This window comes from Pleurodeles waltl, chromosome 7 (assembly GCF_031143425.1).
Source record: "Pleurodeles waltl isolate 20211129_DDA chromosome 7, aPleWal1.hap1.20221129, whole genome shotgun sequence".
NCBI classification, from domain to species: Eukaryota; Metazoa; Chordata; class Amphibia; order Caudata; family Salamandridae; genus Pleurodeles; species Pleurodeles waltl.
In genome coordinates, this window is record NC_090446.1 from 53,943,437 (window position 1) to 53,965,987 (window position 22,551).

The 22,551-nt window shown below is 44.4% G+C and overlaps 1 long non-coding RNA gene across 1 annotated transcript in view; it reads left to right on the top strand.

Annotated features, from left to right (window-relative positions):
- Positions 1-955: 955 nt before the first annotated feature.
- LOC138303612 (uncharacterized) overlaps positions 956-22,551 on the top strand; it is a 32,072-nt gene continuing 10,476 nt past the window's right edge. The window contains exons 1-2 of the long non-coding RNA XR_011205424.1: positions 956-1,097; positions 2,485-2,547. This is a non-coding gene — a long non-coding RNA (uncharacterized lncRNA). The remainder of the gene's footprint in view (positions 1,098-2,484; positions 2,548-22,551) is intronic.

Below are 22,551 nucleotides of genomic sequence, written 5' to 3' on the forward strand. Positions count from 1 at the left end.
TGCTGCCATGCTGATGTTGTATCTATTTTATGTGTGGGAAGCTTGTAGTCCTGCTGCCGTGCTGATGTTGTAGCTATCTTATGTGTGGGAAGCTTGTAGTCCTGCTGCCATGCTGATGTTGTAGCTATTCCATGTGTGGGAAGCTTGTAGTCCTGCTGCCATGCTGATTTATCAGTTCTATGCATGGGAAGCTTCCATGCTATTTCAGTTCTGTGCATGGGAAGCTTGCACCACTGATGCTGTGCTGGGCCTGTTCTGTTTTATCAGCACACTGGCACTGCTGAGGTCTAGGCTATGTGAGTTCTGTGAGTGGAAAGGTTGCATTCCGATGCCAAGTGGGAATTTGCAAGGCTGCTGCAGGCGATTATACGTTTGTGAAGAAAGCTTGTCTTTCAGCCGCGTGTGTGTCGGTGTGTTCTGTCTTGTATGGAGGACAGGTGACTGAGTGCTGACTATGCTGTGTGTGTCATGTGTGAACCAATCTTCCATGAGAACCGTCCATGCTCTGCAGGTCGTGTGTGAACCACACTTGCATGACTGCTGTCCATGGTGTGCGTGTCATGTGTGACCCATGCTTCCATGAGAACTGTCCATGCTCAGCATGTCGTGTGTGAACCACACTTGCATGACTGGTGGCAGTGTACATCGCAGAGAGTAGACAACAACAGCCCATTGGCCATGCCGTAATCAAATCTTTGCACACGGGCACCTACATTTTTAGTTCCTGGTACTGAAAAGGTCACGCTATTTATGGAGAAATGTGCACCAGTCATCCCACAGCTAGGTCTGGGACAAAACAGGTCTACTGATGGGGGCTGGGCACTCACCCAGGAATTGGCCGGGCCAATTAGCAGCTGTGGGAGCTGGGCTCAGGCAGGGGCACTTCAAGCACTTTGTTTCATTTTCTTTAACTCGTTGCATGCCACCGGACGACACAGTGGGCGTGTGCATCAGACGGCTTCCAGCTGTTCTGCCACCCACCCACGGACACCCTTGTGCACCCCCCACCAGGGATGGCAGTGGAAGCGCAGACGTCATAAAATGATGCCGGGACGTGCTTGACGCTATTTGCTTCCAGCACGTCCAGGGAATTAGAGGTGAGTTTGTGTTCGGCGACGGGGATCGGGGACAACAAAGAGGCACTGGGGGAAAGGAAAGGGGTTTCCTTTCCCCTGATGTCTCTTTGGTGTGCATTCCTGCTGCAGGGTCGTGCATGGCACTACAATCGTGCAGTAGGAATATTATGTTTGGGCAGCATGTTGTTGTGGGGAGCAGCCCCTTCAGCAAGGGTCACTCCCCTTTGGTGGGAAAAGTATTTTAGCCATTACTGTCCCCCTTAGGGGCAGATCTGCCTTTTTTGTAAGGCTGATCTGCCCCCAAGCGGGGCAGAAACCACTACACACCAGGGATTTACTATGCACATATTATTCTTGTGTTGGGGAGGAGCCCCTTGAGCAAGGGTCGCTCTGCCTTTGGGGGAGGATATTTTGGCTGTTTCTGCCCTCCATGGGGGCAGATCAGCCATTATGATTTAGTCCTGTCTGCCCCTAAGGGAGCAAGAAGCCCACTAGGGATCTATATGCATGTACTATTTTTGTGTTTGAGGAGCAGCTCCTTGGGCGAGGGTCACTCCCCTATTGTGGGTGGATATTGTGGCTCTTTCTACCCACATTAGGGTAGATCAGCCATTAGGATTTAGGCCCACCTGCCCCCAAGAGAGGCAGAAGCCCATTTGACACCAGGGATTTATATACATATATTATTTTTGTGTTTGGGGAGCTGCCCCTTGCGCAAGGACCGCTCTCCTTATGGTAGAGAATATTTGGGCGATTTCTGCCCCCCTTGAGGGCTGATAGGCGATTATGATTTAGGACCATCTGCTCCCAAACAGGACATGGATTATTTTTATGTTTGGGGAATGGCCCCGTGGACAAGGATCATTCGCCTTTTGGGGGAGAATATTTTGTCTGTTTCTGCCACCCTTGGGGGCCGATCGGCCATTATGATTTAGCCCCATCTGCCCCAAGGGGGACAGAAGCCAACTAGACACCAGAGATCTCTTTGTGCTGTAGACTTTTAGTGTTTGGGGAATGGTCCCTTGGGCAAGGTTGGTCCTCTTTTGGGGGAGAATATTTTGGCCATTTCTGCCACTCTTGAGAGCAGCTCGGCCATTATGATTTAGGCCCTTTTGCCTCAAAGGGGGCAGAAGCCCATTAGACATCAGGGATTTCTTAATGCTGTAGAGTTTTGTGTTTCGGAAGTGACTCCTTGGGCAAGGGTCATTCCCCTTTAGCAAGGCAATTATTTTGGCCATTTCTGCCCCTCTTGGGGGAAGACTGGCAAACCTTTTAGGTGCATCAGCCCGCAAGGGGTGCTGAAAACCACTAGGCACCAGGGAACATTTCTGAATGTTTGGTGGTGGGGTGTGTGGACTGGCACATAATTTCTATTTGTGATTATAATGTTTTATTTCTCCTTTTTAAGCTGTGACATTGCTTGAGGTTCCAGCTGTGGTACATCTGCAGTTTCTGTAGTTGCATGTGTTTGGTAAGAAAAACATTTTTGTACTGTTTACTCAAAATGAGCATCATTTTCATGCAGAAATGAGTTTTCTATAAATGCTGTAATAATGCAGCATATTTAGCTTATGTTTTATAGTGTGTGAAATTCTCCTTGCGTTTGTGCACGATGTGTGTTTTTTTGTCTTAATTTTGTGTTGTCTTAATTTTGTGTAATTTTATTTTGTTTTTCCTTTTTAGTGGGATATCAGTGCTTGCTGTGTCTGTGTAGAGTAGGTGCTGGTGAGTCTAGCTGTCTCTGGCAAGTGTGTGGTATAGTTTTGGAGTATATCGGTCTTTGAGAAAAAGCCACACTGTATTGCTTATTTTACACAGTGTTGGTTGTTGTTGACTTGTATGTCAAGTTACTTTTATTGGTAAGGATTATGGTTAGCCACAAGATGACCACTCAGCAGGTTGTTGGTATACTTTTTGTATCTTCCTCTGACCATGATTAGGAGACTGACGGCATCTGAGGCAGAGGAGGAAGTGCAAGACTCTGGCAGCAGATGTTCTGTGCGAGAGGAATCATCTGATGATGAAGCCACTCTCAGTGCCAATGAAGCGCCTGTTTTGGAGGAGGACACTGATGTGCAGACAGCGCAGCTATAGGCATCTGGATTGCAGCCTGGGGCTGAAAGGCTTTCCATTGCCAGAGCTGAACTCCTGGTTTCCCTAAACATGGTGCAGCTAGCATTGACTACCTTTACTGGTGCCACAGTGTGTAGCGTGAATACTGAAACAAAAACTTTCTGCCTATAAATTTCTTTCAGTTGTTTATGGACAATGCATGTTTGGGTGACATTTTTGAACAGACTAATTTGTGTGCGGAACAGTATTTGAGGGACACCACTGCCAGATATAAGCCCCGCTCCGGAGCTTATGTGGATTCCCACAAATCTGGAAGAGTTGAAGAAATTCTTGGGTTTAACTTTTTTGATGGACTTCATAAGGAAGCCGTCGCTGTCTTCATATTGGTCTACCAGTCCCTTGATGGCAACGGCCATATTTCCGGCAATCATGAGTCGTGATTGGTATTTGCTTCTGCTTTGGATGCTGCATTTTGTTGAAAATGCCTTAGCGTTGCCATGAGATTACCCTGATTGTGACCACATTTTTAAGACTCTGCCTGTCCTTGATCACTTTGTAGATCGGTTTTCAGAGGCCTATATTACTGGGAAAGAAATAGCTGTTGATGAGTTCTTGGTCCTGTCCAAGGGTTGTTTGGTTTTTAGGCAGTACACTCCTAGCAAGAGTTGGGGTTTAAGATGTATATGGTGTCTGAGAGACGTACAGAATATATCTATTATTTCGGGTTCTACCCTGGTAAGGATTCCACTATTGACCCCTCTGGTTGTCCGTCCACTTCTTAGAGGACTTTTTAACAAAGGTCATCATTTGTACCAGGTTAACTTCTATACTGGTGTGCAATTGTTCATGGAATTGTTCAAAGCTGACACTATTGCTTCTGGCACAGTCCGCTCTATCCGTAAATGTTGTACAAAGGAGCTAGTTTGTAAAAAACGTCAGAGTGGACATTGCAGTGCCTTATGTAGTGGTGAACTGTTAGCTGTGAAATTAACAGGCAGGAGGGATGCCTACAAGCTTACTACCATCCATGATGAAAGTGCTTCATCTGTGACTGGTTGGTGTCAGGTTGCTGAAGTGTGCAAACATTTGTGCATGTTATACTACAATAAGCACATGGGTGGTGTAGATAGAGTAGATCAGTGCTTGGAACCTTACACTGCTGTTCGTAAGCCTTATATTTGGTATAACAAGTTGGCTATCCATCTCTACCATTTAGCACCCTTTAAAGATTTTGTTGTGATCAAGGATAGTTTTCCAGAGTCAAAGATGACTTTTGTTCAGTTTCCGGAGTCTGTGATAGGTAGCCTTGTTGTAGTGGAACAGGCCAGTGTTCCTAGAGTTGGAATGGTGGAGAATGTGGCTAGATTGAAAGATCGCTACTTTACTGATCACATTCCTCCCACGCCCAAAAAAACCAATCCCTTTTAGGAGATGAGAGTCTATATGCAAAGAGGCATGTGAAACGAGAGTCATATGCACTGCCCTGATTGTCTTTCGAAACCTGGACTGTGTGTGCCTGCTTGTTTTAGAATGTACCACATGCAAAAGAGTTTTGGGAGCACACCTTAGCATTGCCTGGTCTGTATCGTTTTTGTGTTCAGTTTGATGTTTGGCATTAGTGTGATTTATTTAGGTAGAGCTGTTGTGTTTGTAGTTTGGTGTTTACTTACAATTGGTTTGTGTTTTCTTTTTTGTGAAAAAAATGTGATGTCGGTGTGCGTGTGCGTGGACTGGTGCTTAGCTGGTGGTGTGCGTGGGCTGGTGCTTGGCTGCCAGTGTGTGGGTTCTGGCGCTTGGCTGCGGTGTGAGTGAGCTGGCACTTGGCTATTGGTGTGAGTGAACTGGCACTTGGCTGGTGGTGTGTGAGTAGTGATTTGCTGCTGGTCACTACACACACTGATAACCAAACGCCAGTCCACACGCTCTGACATCTGGTGTGATTGCTGTGTCAAGCATGTGGGTGTATGAAAGTGATGGGCCCTTGAATGGCACTGTCTGTTGATCTGAGTGTTGCAATGTGCTGGGACCACAGCTGGTGCAATGAATGATCCTCTGTGTGTCACCGATGAAAGGTTTATGAATGGCCTGTAAAGTGGTTGGTGCCTTGTAATGGCTTTAGTTACCGTGCTGTGAGTCATTGGTTCACATTTTGACCTTTCAATTATTAACAGTGCATTTGATTTTTGCGAAATCTCTTGCTAATAAAATGTTATATATTGAACCATCACTCACCCTCGTGGCAAATCCATCAGTCTGCATGTGTAAAAATAATGGTGGGTAGCCACAAGATGTATTTATTGCACTTCTCCTCTCAGTTGGTAATTCAACTCTCTAAAAAACCTGCTCCTCTGTAATCAGGTGTTGAAGGACACCCCTGACCCGCTAGGTTTTCTTGGGTTGGACCTCAATGATGAAGCATGCCACCAAATAGGTCGGTGGGTGAGGGGTCTTTTTAACAAACCTTAAGGGTGTTTTTTTCACAGTTTGCGTGTTTGGGACATCACAGAGGTAAGAGGCTTGGTAGCATGCTCACTTCTTGTCTAGGAGAAATCTACCACCTCTAGATATATTTGAAAACTAGACATCTAGGGAAGTACAGGGTGTTGTGTCTGTTGTGGGTCACAACAGGTTTTCTTACCCACAATGCCCTGCAAATCTCAAAATGTGACTAAAATCAGAAATTGTCCTTCCGTTTCTGTGCCACATTCTTTTAGAATGAAAAATAAACCACAAATTTCCTATCACCCAGCGTACCCCTTTGTCTCCCGATAAAAATGATACCTCACTTGTATGGATATAGAAAGCACAGTCAGCCTAAAAATGTACAAAAAAACTGTGCTTATGAACACAGTTTGGTGCCCCCTCAATCTCTTCACGTTTTTGGCCCCTCCCTGTTGCAGGCACTTGGCCCACCCACACAAGTGAGGTATCATTTTTATTGGGGGACCGAAGGAAATGCTGAGTGGTAGGAAATTTGTGGCTCCCATCAGATTCCAGAACTTTCCATCACAGAAATATGTGGAAAATAGTTGTACACAAATTTTGAGGATTGCGAGGAATTCCAGGTACACAAATGTGGTAAGAGTCACACCAGGCACCCCATCCTGGATTCCCTTTAGGTGTGTCATAAAAATGTACAGGTTGGCTAGGTTTCCCTAGCTTCTGGCTGAGCTAGGACCCAAAATCCACTGCTAGGCACATTATAAAAAACAAGTGTGTTTTCAATGGAACAATGTGATGTGTCCCCATTATGTTTTGGGGTGTTTCCTGTTGTGGGCATTAGGCCTACCCACACAAGTCAGGTATCATTTTTATCTGGAGACTTGGAGAAATTCTGGAAGGAAGGAAGTTTGTGGCTCCCCTCAGGTTCCAGAACTTTGCATCACAGAAACATGAGGACATTTTTTTTAAGACACATTTTGAGGTTTGCAAGTGATTCTGGGTAACAGAACCTGGTGACAGCCACACAAGTCACCCCATCCTGGATTCCCCTATGTGTCCAGTTTTACAAAAATGTACACGTTTGCTAGGTTTCTCTATGTGCCGGCTAGGTAGAGCCAAAAATCCACAGCTAGGCACATTGCCAAAAATGAGTCAGTTTTCAGTGGAAAAATGTGATATGTGCCAGCTGCATTTTGGGGTGTTTCCTGTCGCAGGCATTAGGCCTACCCACACAAGTGAGGTACTGTTTTTATCGGGAGACTTGGGAGAACGCAGGGTGGAAGGAAGTTTCTGTTTCCCCTCAGATTCCAGAACTCTGCATCACAGAAATGTGAGAAACATGTGTTTTTGAACATATTGTGAGGTTTGGAAGGCATTTTAGGCAGCAAAATGTGGAAAGAGCCACACAAGTCACCCCATGCTGGATTCCCCTAGGTGGCTAGTTATTTAAAATGTACAGGTTTGGTAGCTTTCCCTAGGTGTGGGCTGAGCTAGAGCCCAAAATTGACAGCTAGGCACACTGCAAAAAATGAGTCAGTTTTCAGTGGAAAAATGTGATGTGTCCACATTGCATTTTGGGGGTGTTTCCTGTCACAAGCTCTAGGCCTACCCACACAAGCCAGATACTGTTTTCATCAGGAGACTTCGGGAAATGAGGGGTGGGACGAACTTTGTGACTCCCCTCGCATTCCAGAACTTTGCATCACAGAAATGTGGGGAAAATATGTTTTTGAGGTTTGAAAAAGGTGGTACAAGCCAGAGCAGTAAAGGGTCAGTTTTCAGTGGAAAAATATGATGTGTCCACGTTGTGTTTTGGGCTGTTTCCTTTTGTGGGCGCTAGGCCAAACCACACAAATGAGGTACCATTTTTATTGGGAGACTTGTTGGAACACAGAATAGCAGATCAAGTGTTATTACCAATTGTCTTTCTCGTCATTTGCGCCTTCCAAATGTAAGACAGTCTGTAAGGAAGAAGTCATTTTGAGAATGCCCTCTAGTTCATATGGTAGTATGGGTACCGATAAATTCTAAGATGTGCAAATAGCCACTGCTTCTAAACTCCATATCTTGTTCCCAATTCAGAATTACGTAGGTTTCCTTCGTATCTATGTTTCACTCTTTATATTTTACCAAACACATTTCTGTACATCCAGTACACAATGAAAACCTATTGAAAGTTGCAGCTCATTTATTGGCTGTAGGCACCTTGGGTCCTTGGTGACCCTGCAAGCCCTTTATATCCCTGCAACCAGAAGAGTCCAGCGAAGTAATGGTATATTGCTTTCAAAAACCTGCCAAAGCTGGAAAACGTTACAGATGAAAACATAGACAGAAATTGTTGTTATTTTCAACTCGATTTCAATATTTCTTTTTATGTTAACTGTTACTTTCTATAGGAAAACCTTGAAGGATCTACACAAATGACCCCTTTCTGAATTCGGAATAATGTCTACATTTCAGAACTGTATAGCTTTCCAGGATCCACTATTAGTTTCACACCCATTTCTGTCACTAAATGGAAGGAGGTTGACAGCACAAAAAATCAGAAAAATGGGGTATGTCCCAGTAAAATGCCTAAATTGTGTTGAAAATTTTGTTTTTCTGATTCTAGTTAGCCTGTTCCTGTGCGGAGAAGATGGTGATCCTAGCTGTTGATGCTATTTGCAGGGATAAAACAGATGCTTTCTTCGGCAGCACTTTTTTGCCATTTTTCCCCCAAAAAATTAAATGTAGCTGTATTTTGGCTAATTTCCCAGCCCCCCCAGGGGATCCCCTGGATGACGGAAAAAAAGGACACAAATTTGGCTTGGATACCTAATATGGACAAAAAGTTATGGGGGCCTAAGCAGGAACTACTCTTAATAGCAAAAAAAATGCTTAGCACAGGTGGGTGGCTTAGCAGGGAGGGGTTAAGAAGTGCTCTGTGTGTGCTCTTGTCCAAATATTTTATTTTGCCACAAATGTTGTCTTCTTTATCACGCATGAAATCGCTTTCAAATATATGATCTCAAAATGCAGCTCAGGCTTGGTCATAGCACTTTTTTACATGACTTTCAGCCATGCTGAATAGCAGCCATGCTGCTATTCAACATGTCTAAAAGACGTTAGCATTTAAAACGACAATAACTCTTGGCTTGCAGAGACCTACTGGCTTTACCAATGCCTGGCCTATTGGAAAAACAGTTAAACTTGACATGAGCTGGAATGGTTTATCCAGGGCACGATTGAAGCATGAGGTGATGTCATCATGCTTGCGCCAAACAGTGCCACGGCATGAAGCAAGTGGCGCACTGCCTTCTGGGAGTGAGTAGACCCCAGGAGGCCTGTGAATGTGGCCGTCCTCTTCTTCCATATGTGAAAATGCTAACTTACACTTCTAGCTAAAAATAACTTCATTTACACTCGGCAGGAGTTCACAGGATGCCTGATGTGGGAGTATTTGAGTCCCCCAGATTTCCACTCTCTGCCTCTGACCTGCTGCAAAAGTACCCGGTTGCCCCAGTGTTTATAACTTCAGCTCCAGGGAGGATGCCTTGGGAGTTTATGAAATTATCCTGCACCAGTCAGCTTGGAAGTTAAACTTTAGTGCGTGGTTTAGAGGGTCTTTCTGTGGGGACCCCAAGCTCCTCAGCTTGAAAGAAAAAGTGTAGTGCACACCTTTTCCTGTAAGTAACAGTCTTTCCAATTAAAGACAAAAAATCTCTTTACTTTTCATTCCCACATTCCTAAACTGTTAAGCTCATCGAGGGAGAGGGAAATCCCTGTGAGTCACTTCCCGTCGCATGTGATGGATCAGGGCCGGCTTTAGCGCTGGTGGCGCCTTGTGCGATTGTCTGTTTTTGGCGCCCTCTCACCCCATGACCACCTCCTCTGCTGCCCTCACTACCACCCGGCATATGTGCCACTAGTCTTTCCATGGCTCCCCTTTCACATACATTTATTTGTTTTGAAGAGCTTGTAAAGGCTGGCTTTACTAATCCACTCAGCTATCCATATACAATGTAGTTCTGTTCTTTGCAGCAGGCACATTAACCCTCTACGCTACTTTATGGCGAGTCAAAGCTGCTGCTAGACAAAACTCCAATCTCTCTACCTGGCACAGTGGTTCCCAGGGGTCCGTGACACATTCCCAGGGTGTCCGCAGACCTAGGCCAGGAGGAAGTCACTTCTGCAGCTGGGGCCTCCAACAAACATGTGGGTGTTTTTATATTTATTACTTCCTTTGTTCAGCAGTGTTAAAAGCAGTGCAAAGATCCTTGTACCTCCAGCAGCTTTTGGGCAAAAATAATAGTGTCAAGATAAATCTAGTGATTAATGTACCTGCTGGAGAGAGATGGGAATTTTGGGCAGTGTCAGTTTTGACTCAAAGGTAGCGCAGATGCATAATATGGCTGCTGCAAAGAATGTGTATCATGCACAGAACAATATTTTTTATGCACAGCACAGTGGGTTACTGCTTTTGTCACAGAGATTCTATTGTTTGTGTGCAATTCATAAGTTACAATCATATGCTAGCACAGTGAGCTTTGAACTGCCATTAAAGAGCTCCATGCAAACTGCACGGCACAAATAAGAAAGTTGCTTTTTTCCCAGTCTTTCATTTTCCTTATGCTGCTAACAATGTTTTCTTGCATAGAAATGCATTCTTATTAAACTCAACGCTAACCACTGCGTTGTGGTCTGAATCCTGAGTTTGTGCTTCTCCAGACCAAGCACTCTTAGAAAATGCTTACCAGCGTGGATGACATGTGAACCCTATACCTTGTAGTCCCCTGTAAAGTGCTCCGACACCCTACTTTGGTATGAGAGGTGCTATAAAACAAATGAATTATATGTGACACAGAGGCTAGGGAGAGATGAAAAGCCCCTATGGTTTACTTCCTTTCATCATGTCTTATCCAGGTGACTGGTTGACACCTGTTCGGTATAAATCAATAAGGACGCTCAATGAAGGACCACACGCCAATTATAAATAAAATTTAGCTTTACTAGAATTTCAGGTAAATGTAGGCATTTAGGACATTAACAATAGTAGAATAAGAATAACAATGAAAAGCATCTATTTATATATAAGTACACTACAAAGAGCATCTGTGCATATATATAAGCAAAGAGTTCATTGACAGATATAAGTTTTGATTAACTGTAAACCAAAATGCATCACACTACGATGTTCAGGAAGCAAAATATAAATTAGTTGAATACTTCAGATAAGCTTTGATTTACTGCACACCAAAATGCATGTTTCAGTTACTTCAGGTTATAAACACAGTGCAAGCATAAATAATCAATCATAATAATAGAGCAGAGAAACAAAGGCCTTTCATCCCTGTGTGGAACTTAACTTAGTCCACGAAATGTTGGGAAGCCCTCTACCGCCTGCTTGGACCTTTCTCCCCCTCAAGCATCATGGTCAGCAAAAAAAGGGAGGCAGCGCTGGGCCGTGGCAGCTTTCACAACTCCATCTGCGAGCTTCAAGTCCCTCACCCACACTTCAGTGATTAAATAACTTGAAGCTTGGATTCTATCTCTTTCTGGCATTTCCTAGCTATGTTATCAGCACTTGGCTGCTCTACCCTTCCCCAGCATTTGTTTTCATTCCATCTTCTCCCTGTACTCTCGTTCTCAAGGTTGAGACAGAGTCTTCTACACAAACAAGCTTGAAAATAATATCATGAACTTTTCCACGTTGTTCGGTGATTTCAGCAGGCATCACGCTCATCTACACCACTCAAGCTAATTAACCCTTTGCGTCACAATGTCTTCCGCACCTTTCCCTATACTGATCACATCACCACATACTTATGTGAAAAATCTTACCTACCTAAAAAATAAAAACTGAAATTGCTTGGGAAATTTAGAATCTGACCTCAGGATTCAACTTTCATAAATGAAACCAAACATTGAAAAGTTAGTTGACGAGATGCACCATCAACCTTCCCATTAAAATGTTTTCGATTTCCGCTCGTTTTTTCAATATAAAATAATGATATCTTCAGTATTTTGAGTATTTGGTTGGTGTGTACTTGTTTGTGTCCTTTTTGCAAATTACTGTTTTAATGTTTGAAATTTAAATCGTACAATTTGCTTGGGGGTCCTCACCTTCCAGTAGTGATTTGGTGGGGGGTCCTGAGAAGTCAAAAGGTAGGGAACCACTGCCCTAGCAGGATCATTAATCACAAGAGTATTCTTGACATTGTAGTTGCTTCCTGAAGGTTGGGCGCACAAGGAACTTTTCAGCAGGTGCTTTTAAATCGCAAGGTTTGTGAGTCATTGCTAAACACAACGCCCCCCGAAGTCAGCGCCCCCAAACCAGGTCAGCACCCTGCACCCCCGCACAGCTCACACCACCCTAAGCCAGCCCCGTGATGGACTCGTGCCTGGGGGTCCACCACGCGCCGGCTCTGGGGAGGACTGTCCTCGCAGCTTCAGCACCAGACCTGCCTCCTCCCCTCAAAGAGAAGCATCGGACTCCTGCCGTCAGCGTAAAGCTGCGCACAGAGACACCGGCCCTTCTTCAGGGAGCACCAAACATTCCCAATGTTACAGGTGCAGATCTCCTGGCGTACTTGTGGGGATGTGATCTAAATGTGCCCAGGGTCTCTTATTTCCTCTGCTCATTCTACATGCTCGAAAATGATGCACGAGGAATACCAGCCGCCTGTCCGTTGCCCGGTGTTTCTAACTTGGGCTGCAGGGAGGCTCGTGCTCTGTGGGGGTTTCATGAAGTTTTCCTGCCAGTCACCCTGAAAGTGAACCTTCAGCGCGTGGCGTAGAGAAGGTTCCTGTGGAGACTCCGCACTTCTCATCTTGAAAGTAAAACTGCTGCGCATAGGCTATTCTTGTAACTAACTGTCTTTCCTATTAAAGTCAAAAAACGCCTCTGTTCCTGAAAGTAAAACTGCTGTGCATAATCTCTTCAATCAAAAAGCGCACATGTTCTTATTCTCAGATTCTCAACTGTTCAGTCTATAGGGGTGAGAGGGGGGACCCCTGAATCACTTCCGGCCGCATGGGAGGTGCCAATCTTTCGCTTGGCAGTTTGCTGTGCGGTTTGGGTGGGTCCAGGCCCCATGGCAGCCCCCTCCTCACCCCTTCATAAATCTTCTGCCCTCGGCCCTAAAGTCTTCTGGTGAAGCATGCTGGAACACTTGATGGTCCCTGTGGCAACTTTGGAAGCAGAGGAACTGCACGAAGAGAACAAACATTGACAATGCCAATAGGTCTGGCCTTAAAGGATTGTTGCATGGTAATGTGAAGCATTACATATGGCTGCCAAGTTTCACATTTCATATGTGTGACATTGCCATTCTTGATGTGTGATGTTCCATATCTTATGTGTGACACTCTATGTGAAATTTAATTGAGATTAAAACCTTTGAAAAAATCCCTGGAATTATAAACATCAGAAATTACCCCAATTGGTGCTGTAAAATGCTTAGAAGGAACGGATTATTTTTGCTCAAATGTACTTGCACCGAGGCAGTGCTCCTCTGACAGTAGCACTTTCCAGTGAAGTATTTCAGATCTCACAAACATTTGAATAATCACTCTTTACTTTATTGCAGGGATGTTGGCTCTCTCTCACACTTCCCCTGCCAAGACTGCTTCATGTGTCTCTGCAAGGTGCTTGCAAGTACCCAGCGAAGTCCTCCAGGGCGCTCGCTTTTAGGCTTTAGTCTGCCTGACGTCCATATGGGCTCATCATAAGCGGACCTCCCCAGATAGCTGATAATTCAAGGGTCTGCTGAGCTAAAGTCTAACTTTACTTGTAGTAAAGTTTGACTTTTGGTCTGAGTTTAGACCTGGTCTAAGTTTAAACCCAAAGTCTAAACTTAGACCAAAGTCTAACTTTACTATAAATGAAGTTAGACTTTTGGGCTATGTTTAGACCTGTGGTCTAAACTTGGACCAAAACTCTAAAGTAAGACCACAAGTCTTGCTATGAATAAAGTTAGATTTTAGGTCTAGCCTTAGACTTTTGGCCTAAACTTAGACTTTTGTTCTATCTTTGTGACTCGGGCTGTGGTGTGAGTGATCATTGCTGCACCTATTCGGCACTCAGAAAGCGAAGCCGGCAAAAGGAAAGGTCACTGTCACAGGGGGAGAGGGGGAGGCACGACAAACATCAAGAGCCGGGGAAGGGCATTGTGCCACCCCCTGATAATTTCACTTCACTACTACCCCAGAACTGCAGGCCACATGACAGCTGCTGAATACAGTGAGCTGAGCCCAGCCCGCTGTGGCACGAGCCCGAGGACGACAGTTCTTGCAGGCTACTACATTAAATTATATCAATGTGCTCTTTAATCCAGCCCTGCCAAGTTTCAGCGGTCCATGCTTGATGTGCTGATCCAGTCCAGGTTTTTCCTTTGTATTCTGGGACTTGTAGCTTTATTTATTCCATTAAAAAATAGGACTACATGGCCCAGAATTCAAAGGACTAAATCTGGACTGGAGCAGCATCTCATACATGGAGCTGGGAAACTTGTCAGCAATGTTAATCGCAACATCATATGTCAGTAAATATTTTATTTAACAGTGCGGACCTGAGTAACTAGTAGTAGTACGAGTAGTGAGCTTGCAGCACGGTTTACACACCACTCTGATGCCACGCTGCTGTAAATGCAGCAACGATGGCCGCGGTCACTCCCTGCTTCACTCTTGCAACGCGCAGGTGGTCAAGATGCAAAAAATGTGTGATTAATACATTTTAATGCGGTGATGTGGACCACCACATTAAAATGCGTTAGTTGAATGCCTGATGCATGGTACTTGGCAGGGCTGATTACAAATAGCTAGCATGGGGATGGACGTGTATTTGTGGGGAGGCAAAGGACTGTAGAATAATATTGTAGAAGATTAAAAGGTCAAGTGACTTTTGCACTGTCAAGCCAGACCCAAATATCCACGTAAGTATCCATGTAAGTTCATGACCGCCCTCTTTCCGTCTGTGCTGCTGCCAGAGAAAAACACTATAATTATCCAGTTATCCAAAACCCTTTAATAGCTTTACAGTGTCATGTGTGTGCCCTGAAACTTCAAGCTCAGGCAGCTGGATACGTAAAGAAAATGATCACGGCTGTGAGAGGGGAAGCACTTTTTTGTGTGAAAGCACACAACTTCTGCCCAATCAAAATATATGTACTGTTGGATCCAACATGTGGACGGAGCCAGACCCTCTTTCCTGGTGATTCTCACGGGATTGTCTGGTGATAGCTGCGCTGTCGAGCCAGACCGTACAAATACCTGAGAAAGGGGCGGTAATAAAGGTACCGAGCACGCTGAGGTAAAGCTCAATATAAGGTTGGGAATGTCGTGCTATACTCTGCTTTACTGAGCTGTGTTCTTTTATTATATGGTATGTAATGTTACACTGTGGTATTTGTGTTATGCTGCAGTTTGATATTCTATATTATGTTTTCTATGCTGGTGTTTCGTGTTTGTGCAGCTTGAGGACCAGAGTTATAACCTACTTGGGCCCTATTTAGAAAGAAAAACATAAAAGTACTGGGATCGACTTAGAACTCCACATAGACATACTTCTACTTTTTTGTGGGTTTAATAAACATTCCCATAAGTACAGGTGTAGATTTCCTAGTGTACATCTCAGAATGTGATGTAACTTTTCCTTAGGTCTCCTATTTCCTCTGCGGATTTTACATATTTGAAAATTCTGCACAAGAGGAATATCAGCCACCTGTGTAAATGCACATTTTTCTCAACAAGAAAACCCCTTCTCCACATGTAATATCCCTGTTCCATACAACTGCAGCAAGGCTAGGGTGATCCATTCCCCTTTTCATTCTGGAAGAGAAGTTACTCCACCCCTTGGCTGCAGTAAATCTCAGACCATTTCCAGGTTATTATTGCTGACAAGTTTGTAGCAAACTCCCCGCAAAACTTCACTTGACTGAAATTGTGTACTTTGTAGTGTGTGGTATTATGGAATAGAGGAGAAGCAACTTTGAGGATGCAGCATTGGATAAAGAAAATCACAGCAATTCTAAAGCTCCTTCTCTTCAATTTAAAGGAGAGTATGTGTCTCACTGGAGGAATCAGAGTGTATGTCTCCATCAGTTGCCAGAGGTAATTCAGTAATACAAGGGTTCGGCATATAGATTGACATAAGCATAAAGTAACACTCAATTGCAAAATATATCCTTACCAGCTATGGAGGACAGAAGACTAAAAATCTCAGTCAGTGCTTAATTTGTAAAAGAATAAGTGCCGGGACTCAATCGTTTGCTAAGATGCCCACGGCTGGCACTATTGTATATCGGTGTGCTGAATACTAAGGCTGTGTAGTCTTGACTGCGCTTCATGGCTCTTTATTCCACCAAACCCTTCTCTTTCTCTGGATAACTCACCCTTGCAGGTACTTGCTTTTATCCTTTGTCATTTTTTCCATCTTTCTCTTCCTCCTTCTTACCTCCTCTGGTGTTTTTCACTCTTAAATTAAGGACTTGTCCTAAAAAATGAGTGCCTGTGGGCTCCAGCTGCAGGCACCATCTCAAATTAAACACTGCACTCGCTACTGTGACATGCAAAGGAGGCTCTGAGGTGACGCACCAAAATGAGAGAGGATCACATATCAGTCAGGTTGGCAGAGAGCCTGACTCCAAGATGGCCGCATCTGTGAGGCTCCTTGCGCTGAGAAACCACAACAGCCATGATTATAGACTTAAAATATTATAAAATGTTATTCACAAGGAACATTTCATGATGAGCTCTCTTCAGCAAATTATTCCTTTGGTGATGCAAGGACATTTTTTAACCAAACTTGATTTACAGGATGCGTACCTGCATATTCCATTTGCTCTGACAGATCAGAGGTATCTCAGATGCTATACGGGGGAGGATCATTGACAATTCAGAATCCTTTCTATTGGGTTAAAAACTGCTCCAAGACTGTTCACACAAATTCTGACCCTGGTAATTGCTCTTCTTTATGACAAGGGGACAAAAGTCTACCCTTATCTTGACTTCTAATTCAGGCATGTTCCTACTTTCAGTCCCATATTCATTCAAGGATGGTCTGCTAAGGAGAAGTCTCTAATACACCCTCCCAAAATTTGGGTTACATAGGTACCAACTTTAGGTCAGATGTGGAGAAAGTGTTCCTTCCAGCTCCAATGAGTATAAAGCCATGCTGCCATGTGGAACATCTGAAGAGAAAGGAGGCCTCTGTGAGAAAATGGCATGAGGGTACGAGTACAGGGGATACAGTAACTTTTGTTTTTGTGGTTACATCTTTTATATTTTAAGGGCACTGCAAGAGAAAAATGGGCTTTTTTTGATTTTGCTTCTCTTTTCATTTTTGTAGTCCACATTGGTATTCATTACACCTTGAACTCCAGCTCTGTTACAGGGTTCTCCCTTGTCCCTCCTGGACCTGTTGGTCTTGACAACCAATGCCAGCTGTTGCAGCTGGGAGCAGACCTGTTGGACCTGTCAGTTGAAGGCTTCTGTTTATCTCAATAGTTGACAACGTCTTTGCTTTGGAGAGAGATGATGGTGATTCAGCCCATGTATTTTCTCCTCAACTCAAGTGTTCTGCTCTAGTGATCAGGACAAAGCAACCTGGTGGCGAAGGCTTATATCAACAGACAGTTTGTAACAAAATGCCGGAGTCTGAATCACATTGTTTGGACATAATGGTGTGGGCTGAGAAATACCTTCTCTCCCTATAGGCAGTAGATATTCAGGGGTGCCTGCATATTCAGGCAGAGAAATTGAGCCATAGTTTTCCCAGTTCTCACAATTACATTCTCAGTCCCTATCTTTTTTAGGCTCTTAATACCGTTTGTCACAGATGTGGTACTCTGGTTATAGATCTGTTCACAGATCAGTCAGAAGTGCAAGTCCCAATGTTAATTTCCAGATTCCTGAGCAGCCAAGCAGTGGGAGTTGATGCGTTCCTTCACCCTGGGCTGAATTCCCCTCTGTATGTCTTTCCTCCATTCCCTTTGGTTTGGCAGTTTTTACTGAAAATTCGAAGGGGTGGTTCATTGTGGTTCATTGTGGCCAAGAAAGTCCTAGTTTCCTCTACTTCGATCCCCAGCAGCAGGTTCTCCTCCTGTATTTCCCCCTCTGATGGTTCTGACTTATGCTTCCATGGCACATCTTCAGCTGCCAGCTTGGAGGTTGAGAGGGAAGGCGTTTTAAAGAAAAGCATTTCCTAACCTGTCTAGCTGTCTTTATAGGCCTACAGGACAGATTTAATGAAGAAATCCTGCAATCACCATTGGCTTTCTTTTCATAAGTGGTGTTCTCTGAAATCTTTATCTCCCTTTCAGTGTTCCCCTGCGGAGAGCCAAGGTTATCTTTCTGAGGGCTTTGATGAGAACTTGTCTGTTTCCTCTCTAAAACTCCAATGTAGTCACAGCCTTTAGATCCCCTGTGATAGTCTTTCCCCTGTAGAAAAAGTCTCTAGGCTTTTTAAGGGTTTTCTCTCGATAAGCCCAAAAGGGAATGATTATTTTTCTCCTTGGGGTCTTCCTCTAGTTTTTTAGGTCTCGGCTCTAGACACGCGCATGTGCTGCCTCGAAAAGAGACATGTTGTATCCAGTTTGGGGGCTTTAGCCCACCCACAGGGTAGCAATTGGCTGGCTCCAGCGTCACTCACCCTTTGTTTTTTACCATTTGTCCTGGGTGTGCATTTGTTATGCCTTTTTAGGGTCGAGCCTGCGTTGCATGTGCTCGCGCATGCGTTTCGCAGCGATACACTTTTGTATTTAGAAAAGGGCTCGGAGCCCTGTCAACTTCACGTCAGTGTTTTTTATTGGTTCGTGGGCTTGCCTAATAAAATCTGTTTGCTTTCATTAGTCGAAGGCAAGCATACGTCATGCCTTTTCCGGTGGCTATACCTCCTCGAGCGCAGCGACCAAGTACAGAAAACATGCGAGGCTCGCTGTTTTCCATCGGGCTCGTGGATTTCTTGTTCTCTAATTTACGAGCCCGATCTCGCTTGGCAGAAGTCGAGCACTTTACATAGTTAATTTCACTTTTTCAGGTTGTGTACATAAATGCACTTTTGCCCGATAGGTGAAAAGTCGGGTTAGGAGTTTACAACGCGATCAGCTCTAACATGAGCAAACGCGAGACCCTTTGCATTGTAAATGCTTGTGCTTTCTTGAGCCCTCCCGAGCGCACCGACCAACTACTGTATAAACACACTGGTCACCATTTATGTCCTCTGTTCAGGAACTACTTTAGGTTTCAGTCTGGAGCTCTTAAGAGGAGTGCTTGTGGTTCACCGAGTGTTATCTGGTCACATTTGCTTAAACGATGGAGAGCGAATGTCAGACGCTGTTTTCTGAGAGCGCCTTTTTTCTTGTCTGACTTCAAAGTGATTGATTGAATGTTAGTGTGACTGGCGGTCCGGGTGCATGACTGACTAATTCACATTCTTTCACCAGCCCGGAAATATCCTCCAGCCTTACTACGCGTCTAAACTCGGAAAGGTTTTCATGAAGTGCCTTGTTGCTGGGTTAACTACTTCTAAGCGATTTTAGTCTCTTTGCGCATTTTAAGATTTCTGTGCATTCAAAGCAGCATCGGTTTTGTCATATCAACCCCAACCCTGCAAGTGTTGCTTCCGTGGATTTTGACAGAGGGGCGTTGTAAGTACTGAAATCCGGAACTGAGGGACTTGGCGAGGCGGCCTAATCCGGCCTAGTTTATGGCACTATCTGTTCCTTCACAAAGGAGATGTGCACTTGATGCTTTTCAATAGATTCATTACATATTAAGTGGCTTGGGTTTGTTTTTTTCGGTTGCTTTTCTAAACCACAAACTTAGAAACGGCCCAGAGAAAAGCCGCATTGCATATAAATAAACCTCTTAGCCACCAAGGCTCTCTGTCCTCACAGCAAACAGCACCTTCTCATTCTCTCCAAATAAGTTACATAATGCCTCCCGTTGTTTGCATCCCTCCCCTCTTCTCTCGTAGTTTACCTCTCTTCCACCCCCCTCCTGTCACTGTTCCCTGCAGGCAGCTTCTTCCTCTCTCCCACACCAAGAAGTTACTTTGCCTATGCTGCTGTGCACATGGTTCTGCTTTGTCTCAGCTTGCAATCCTTGTTCGTTTAATTCAAACAGGATGTGCAGAGCTGAGGGCAGCTGTTTATGAGATGTAGCTGATAAGCTATCTCTGCTGGAGGATGGGTGTGAGGCAGGCCCTTTGCTGAAGAACTGAGGCCACCATGTAAATGCTGTAATGATTCATCACCCAGAGCGACAACACAAGCTGACCTCCGCTTTCTTTCTAAATTTGAAAAATGCGAGACAATGCTTCTTAATATTTCATTATTGATTGGGAGCGCTAGAAAGCTTTCAGAGAAACTACACCTTTGTGATGCATGCCAGTTATTTTACTCAATTTTTTGATGTCAACTACAGTGTTTTGTTTCACAGTTGTTTGTGCTTCTGGGAATTTATGCTACTAAGGTTTGTTGATTTGCACTCAAATTATTTTTCACTGCACTGCGCATATGCACACATTTTGCGCTTCTTAATGGCTAAGGGCGAGTGGTCATGTAGTGAATAATTTTCTATGGACCGCCTCCCTTATCACTGCTTGCCCCCTCCATCTATCATTACTTCTTTCCTTTGAAATGGATGCTTATTTGGACAACAGATCACATCTGCTTCTAAATGTATTTTCTGATAGGGCACTTTAATGTGTGCAGCAGAACATGACCGACTGTCGCCTTCCTGCCCTGATGAAATCTCAGAGTGCCGATATTGTGACTTGTACTGATTCCTATTTCTGTAAAAGCACTTTTGCGCACATGCACACTTTTTGTTCTATATTTATAGCGCACACAACTGCACTCAATGCAAATGCACTCAATGCCACTGCACTCCACTCTATGCTGCACCACTCCAATGTATGCAATGCCACTCCGCCCTACGCAATGCCACTCCACACAACACCACTACGCTCTATGCAACACCACTCCACACAACACCACTCTGCTCCATGCCACGCCACTCTACTCTAATGCCACTCTAGGCAGCACCACTCTATGCAACGCCTCTCGACTCACACAAGGCCACTAAGGTCATGGAGCTCCACTCTACGCATTGCAACTGCATGCTATGCAACACCACTTTATGCCACTCCATGCAACTGCACTCTGCTGTACGCAACACCACTGCACTCTACTCAATGCCACTCCTTGCAACTGCACTACACTCTACATAACTCCACGCACCACCTCTCCACTCTACACAACTCTACGCATCACCACTCTATGCCACGCCACTCTATGCCATGCAACTCTATGCCATGCCACTGCGCTGCATGCAACACCACTCTGCTCCATGCAGTGCCACTCCATTCTATGCAATGCCAATCCAGACAACTGCACTCCTCTCTATGCCACGCCACTTACCTCTACGCAATGCCAGTCAGCTTCACGCAACACCACTCCATCCAACTGCACTCCACTTTACAGCACTCCAATCTACACCATGGAATGCCATACAAAGCCACGTAACACCGCGGTCTCTCCGCGCAATGCCGCTCCACACACTGCCACTCCATGAAATGCCATTCTACACTACGCATGGCTAAAACGTATTGACAACGCCCAAAGCTCGCCCACTGCCGAGACCTATTGGCTTTGCCAATGCTTGTTCTTTTTTGTGAGGTCCTCCTTTTGATTCATTGGAGGAAATTTATAAGAAATTTCTCACATATAAATTTTCTTTCTTGATTGCACTTACACTGGCTAGAAAAATAGGAGAGCTTGATTCTCTCCAAGGCCGATATCCATATTTGAAGATGTTTGATGAGGCGGTTTTGTCCTTCGGTCCAGATGTCCTCTCTAAGATTAACTCTTCTTCCGTTGGAATCCGGAAATGGTCCTTCCTTCCTTTTTGAATTTCTGTTTTGATGATACCTTTTTGAAATCTTTGTGTATTGTAAGGGCCCTTACTATATACCTGAGGAGAACTTCTGTTTTCGGGAACTCAGACTCTTAATTTGTTAATTTTACGAATGCTAATAGGGTTTGCAAGTCCTCTAAATAAGCCATACGGATCAAGACAGTGATTTCCTTGGATTATAAAAATATTGGCAAGGAACTTAATGACAAGATGCTCACTCAGCTAGAGGCATGGGCGCCTCTTGGGCAGAAAGGGTTGGGGTATTGTGGGGGCATTTGCTCTGCTGTAATGTGGGCCACTTTGTGTATGTTTATTTCTCATTACAGACGTATTGTGGCACAAGGTAATGAGCTTTGTTTTGCTTCGGGCATTCTTGGGTCAGTCTCTTAGAGTTTTGATTAAATGTGGGACGTTACTGAGTTAAATAATATTCTTTGCCTTTCATAATCTGTTGTTTGTACACTAGGGTGTTTAGTTCCTTGCAATAAAAAGTGGTGTTTTTCTTTGTCCCAGTTCCAGCGATAGCAATGCCTAACCTTGAGTATACTCATAATGTAAGGAGTGGGACGAGGAAAGAAATGAGGAGGTATTTCTGGGATTATTTACTTTTATTTATTTACAGTACTTACCACCCTCCCTCCTCTTTATCTCAGTCTTCCTATCATTTCTTTTGATAAACAGCCTTCAGTAAGGTAAAGGAAGTACTCCTGGAGGAGGGAGTCATTCAAGGAGAGCAGCACAGTTCTTTCTAAAGGAAAGAGAAAATAGCTTTAAGGGTTTAGGGAAATGCTAATGCATTGGGTGAATATAACTTATAAGGGAGTACGGGACGAGGAAGAGAGAATTTGAGTAATGAAGATTACCAGTAAGTAATCTGAGCATTCTGGACCCAGTAATTTCACTACCCATGCACGGGCAACTCATAACTGGGTCAGCACCACGAGTCACGCTTGTTCTCAGCCCACTGTCAGATAAAATCACATGAGGGATTAATCCCCTTGGGGCGAATACATGAAAACACGTACTAATGTGCTGCACAAAACACCACTGGTGGCTAAACATA